At 52.3% G+C, this 5,398-nt stretch overlaps 1 protein-coding gene across 1 annotated transcript in view; it reads right to left on the bottom strand.

Moving 5' to 3' along the window:
• BOC (BOC cell adhesion associated, oncogene regulated) overlaps positions 1-5,113 on the bottom strand; it is an 83,153-nt gene extending 78,040 nt beyond the window's left edge. Inside the window, exon 1 of the mRNA XM_045286208.1 lies at positions 4,882-5,113. The gene's annotated coding sequence lies outside the window, so the exon portion shown is untranslated. The remainder of the gene's footprint in view (positions 1-4,881) is intronic.
• Positions 5,114-5,398: the final 285 nt, after the last annotated feature.

Here is a 5,398-nt window from a genome sequence, read left to right as displayed (position 1 = left end):
CCCCCCCCCCTGTCACTTGTCATTCCTTGAGGTCAAGTCTGTTGGATGCTCGGTTAAGCCAGGTATACAGAGTAGAAAGGCCCCACTGGGTTTTCAAGGCCAGGCCCTTTGAAATGGCTGTCTTCCCAGATGCCTCTGCGTGGGGTTTGAACCACCAACCTCACAGTTCGTGGTCAAGCACTTAACTCTTTGCTAAAGTCACGGTGCTGTTGGGTTCTGTGGGGCATCCCAGGCTGTCATCTCTCGAGGAGCAAATCCCCAGGTCTTTCTCTAGCAGAACTGCTGGAGGAGTCAGCGGTATTCAGGATGTGCAGTGGAGTGCTTCAGCATGGTACCGCCCTGGCTCCGTAATGCCACAGAACCACAAAGAAAGACAACAAAGTCGGGCCATGGCGCCAACTCTGACTTTTAGTGATCTGTAAGATGGGGGAACTGCCCCTCATGGCTCCGGTTGGTGTGTGGGAGCCACCGACCCTTTAGTTAGGGGCAAGGTACTTAACCCCTGTGTCCTCAGCTCCCCCCCTCCCGCCCCCGTTCCTGGCTAGAATGGGGTGATCACTGGATTAGGGACAATGATGGCCTTTGCAAAGTCTGTCTGTCAGGTACAAAACCATAACCTTGGAGTTCAGCAGTCCCATTTTCATGAGTAGGCAGCGACTGTTTCTCAAGAACAACCTCATAAGCAGCTCTCGTGCATTGCTAAGTAGGCTTAATGGGAATGGGATAAGGCTGCAAAGCAAGGAATGGATGTCATCAAAAATCAGTGGGTCGGGCTGGGTGACCCATGTGAGGTAAGACTCCGATGCCATAGGACAGGGCCACATATGGGAGTGCTAGGAAGGCTGGACTTGGCCCGGAGAACCACTTTTAAGCTGAGTGGTAACTTGGTTACGCTCTGAGACTGACAGAGGATGGATGGGGTGGTGAGAGGTGGTCTGCAGGGAGTCCAGCCAGGTGTCAGCAACCAAGGGTTACAGGAACGGAAAAGGTAGCGTAAATGACTGAAAAGGAAATCTCGGCAGCTAGTTGAGTATTTTGTGGGCAAGCTTGGGGAAGGAAGGCATCTCCCTCTGTGGCAGGGGAGACTGCAGGGGCTCAGTAGGTCAGGGGTTTGAGTCAGTGTGAATGAGGCTGGCAGGCAGAGCCAGGGCATCAACCCAACTTCCCTAACCCTAAGGGCAGTGCCATCTGAGATGGAGCTTTGAGGCTTAACTTCCTCCCCGCCTCTCTGTCCATTAGCAACCCTTAGAGTTCCAAGGAGCCCAATCTCATTTCTGGAGGGCTTTTTTCTGTAAACATGAATCTCTAGGTTAAAAACAAACACCCTTTCCCACCCCCTTGACCCCAAATAGTTGATTCACCATTGTAAATTATGAAATATATTATATGTGTAAGGTTGTCTTTGTGGGACATTTTTAGGTCTTGGGTCACTCCCACAACAGCAAAATGGCTTATTACTATAAGGTATTAAATAAAAGGCATTAAAAGTAAGAGCATTTGTGGTTGGACCAATCTGTTCTCTGTGAGTTTTGGGTCAGAGAGGTTTCTAGAGATACTACAAAAGATTCTATACCATGATCATAACTGCGTAAAAAGTATGTATGTAATGAATGAAAAAAAAAGTTATAGTATAAAATTATAGTAATTTAAAAAACCATTTTGCTTATTGTTAGTGGATGCTAGCATAACAGATAAAAATGGGAGGAGTGCCATTTCTTGATGAAGAAAATGTTTTTTCCTGAAAGTGTATCTGAAGCTTGTAAGTGTTTGCTAGATGAAAGTGGGGAAATGACACGAGCTTCCTTAGGCTCTGGGCTTTGAATTCATGAGGCCTGGTTCAGCCGTGGCCAATGAAGAGATACCAGGGCAGACCCGATTTTTTTAAATGTGGGTGGATAGAACACTAAATAGAGTGGGGAAAAGCTCGGGTCAATCTGCTGGAAACGTTGTTTCCATTTTGAAAAACAAAGGCCACATGTCTATTGTATAAAAACCAAATCTCTTGACCCACTGAGTCAAAAACTGTGGTGCCCAGCTCAAAGATGGCCGGTGGACTGTGCTGTTTGATAGGGCGTTGCTCTCTAGAGTCCTGGCAAGAATCCTACATCATATCAAGCTCCTAAAAGTACTCACTATGATTCTTCTGCATCTCCTATTCCAGAATTTTTCCTACTCTGGACTAGGCAGATTTGAAAAAATGTGGCCCTGTTCTGGTTTCACTTTGTAGGTCATAGCTGAACCTGGTCAAAAGCCTTTCTATGCTAAAATAAACAAATAAATGTTTCCAAATGTAGGACATCACTTTCTCTGTTCTCTCCTCCACCCAGTTTCACCTTTATTCCCCCACCCCCCACCCCTACTCCCTGCTCAATTTCAATTCCCTTCCCTTTCCCCATTTTCCCCAGAGAACAAGGGACCAGGGATTTGGAGGAAAGAAAGCCAAGTCCCAATGTTTTTATCTTTGGGTGCTAGGTTAATACCTTCTAATTCAGAGGCTACACAATTATCAAGTGCATTTGAGTCTTGCTCAGCAGTCGTTTGAAAGACATTGAGAAATAAAGGCTTGATTCATTCACCATTATCAGTGACTTTGCCCAAATTTAAATTCAGACCCCCTAGGACCTTGTGGAACACTGCCCAACAGGCTCCCCTCTCGCCCTCCTTTCTTAAACTCCGTGGGGTTCATGGGGAAGTCAACTGAAGTGTTTCATGAGTAAAATCTCCTATTCATTCTTGGGTCATGGAAATCACAGATCAGTTGCTGAAGAGCGCTTCGCTTCCAAACACTTGAAAAAGCACTTCAAAGGAACGAACATCTTGGGATACTTCTGGAGGACCCAAAGAAACATGGATCACACTTCTTACCAACAGTTGGCCAGCCAATCAACAGCTAAGAAAGTTACTCCCGGCTTTTTATCCCGCCCCTACCCCCACAGTTGTCAAGGAACCAATAACCCTGAAGGCCTTCTGTCAGCACCTTCTCCCCGGTAAAGCCCCAAACAAATTTCTTCCCAGGTCTCTCGTAGCATTACACTTTGGTGAGATCTTGAAAAAGGGAAAGTGTCTAAAGTTTCCATCCTTAGACTTCATATATATAGACAGCCTCCAGCTTCCTGATGGGCCAAACTTTAAATAACTTAATATGCGATCAGGTCGTGCTGACAGTCTGTCACAAACAGGCAACTCTTCTTTCATTTTTACTTTCCATCGCTCCCTCCCCAAACTCATCTGGCTGAAATCACTCCGTTGCAATTTCCACCTCCCCTCCATCCCACTGACCCCAAGGTGCTTCAGAATTGCCATGGGGAACCTTCTGGGTTTCAATTACAAGACCATTAAGAAGTGCCAATTATAAGACCTCAGAAACATTCCTGGGAAACCTGTTACACACCTCAAAATGGCCAACCTCTTGCCTCAGATCCACTTGAAGTTCAGAAAACGGGTCACCCAGATGGGCCGCCCCAGCCCCCACCTCAGTCAGACAGGCCCATGCTTTAATATTTTCCATGCTGCCCTTAAAAAACCGAGAGTGATTTACTGGCTGTAACCAGAGGGATGAAAATCCCGTCACAGAGCTGGGCTGCCTGTTAAGGGTCGAGTCACCAAATAAATCAGAAATGTTTGCACATTCAAGAATTAAATTAAAAAAAAAACTATCCTCATTAGATAGCTCATGTTTGCCAGGTTCTGGGCAACAAAGAACTATGTGACAGATGTGTGTGGGCAGAGAACACCTGGAGGGGGCACACAGGCCTGCCGCCAAAATATCTTTCCACTCAGTCCACTCAAGGAGGTAACTCTGGGTCAACACTGTCTATGAACCCATTTGAACTTGCTAAGAAGGGCTGAGGGGAGCAGCAGAACACCCCACCACACCCAGAAAGTGCCCGTTTGGGATGGCTGGTGTGCGGTTTGAGTATTCTTAGCTGCACTGCCACAGCTCTGTAGGGAAGGCAACAACCTTTTCAAGTAACTCTGCCACTGCCACCACATCTCCCCATCTTCCCCAAATCAGATGTAGGAAACAAAACCCTTTCCCAGGGCACATTAACCTTAGGCACACCAGGTCTGACTTCACTATTTACCTCTCAAAAGCCTTCCATCATCTGGAAAGCCTTTCAAACCACCCCACCCGCCTACCCCACCCCGCCGAAAGATTGCCCTGGGTTCCTTGTTCTTCTCGGCTGCCCCTTCCCACTTGCCCCCCGACGTTTATCCACACACACACCCTACACACACGCAGGCACAACTCCAGGAGGATGCTGCTCCAGCGCGCGTGCACACACTCACACTCACAATTCACGCGCGCACACCCCCTCTCTCACTGCCCCAACCCCAGAGTCACTCTGGACTCTCAGCCCCAGGTCCCCTTACCCTGCCCTCCAGCCAGAGACGCTTGCTAGGACAAACCATCCCGACCCAAGAGCCCAACGCCCGGCGGCCTTCTCCCCGCCACCTGGCGCCGGCAGCCGCGGCACGGTGTCCACCGCCGAGGCCCCTCGGGGAAGTCGCCGGGCCCTTCGCCCACGGAGAGCCTTCCGGGGAGCGCGCGGGCGAAGTGACCACGACTCCGCCAAACTTGGACGCCGCAAAGGACCCGGGAGCGCCTGGGCCGGGGGTGGGGGCACGGCTCGTGGAAGGCAGCCACCCGGGGGAACCCCGGGCGCCCTCCTCGCCCCAACTGCTCGGGCCCCGGCGGCTGGCGCGCCCCGTCTGGGCCTCAGCCTCCAGCCCCGGGAGGGCTCCCGCCGCCGGCGGGTCCCCCGCAGCCACCGGCCCGGCGCTTCCTCGGCATCGCCTCCGCCCTCCTCCCCTCCCCAAACCGTCACCGAAACACAACTTTTGGAGAAAAGAAAACACACTGCAGCCAGAGGGACTCACCTCGGCGGCGGCCGGCGCCGGGGAAGGGCCGACGCGGGTCCGGGGGCCAGGGCAGTGCGCTCCCGGAGCGCCGCGCCGCGGGGACACGCAGCCCGCACGGGGACAGCCGGGGACACCCCGCTTAGGACAGCGGCCGCAGAAGGAGCAACAATGGAGCCTGGGACCGAGAAGTTGCCAGCCAGGGCGAGAGCGCGTGTGCTCGAGTGTGAGTGTGTGCGCGCCTGTGGGAGTGAGTGTGGGGTGTGCGTGCGTGTGTGCGCGCGTGCGCTCGCGGGCCGGCGGACACCGGCAGGCCCAGGCTCAGGGTCCCCGCGGCAAGGAACTGGGGTCCGGGCGGCGGCAGCAGCAGCAGCAGGAGGAGGACAAGTCCGGGGACGCCGCGCCCAGCGCGCCCGGTCCCTCCATATGGAAGAAGCTTTTTTGGATGACTGAACTCGCAAACAATTCCTTCTTTTGCCTCTCCAGCCTAGGAGCCTCCCCTCGCGGCGGGAGGAGGAGGAGGAGGAGGAAGGAGGGA

This window comes from Echinops telfairi, unplaced genomic scaffold (assembly GCF_000313985.2).
Source record: "Echinops telfairi isolate 266 unplaced genomic scaffold, ASM31398v2 ScPeMD7_6;HRSCAF=24_0, whole genome shotgun sequence".
In the NCBI taxonomy this organism is placed as follows: domain Eukaryota; kingdom Metazoa; phylum Chordata; class Mammalia; order Afrosoricida; family Tenrecidae; genus Echinops; species Echinops telfairi.
The sequence above is the reverse complement of the archived record's forward strand: the minus strand, read 5'-3'. Positions and strand labels throughout refer to the sequence as shown.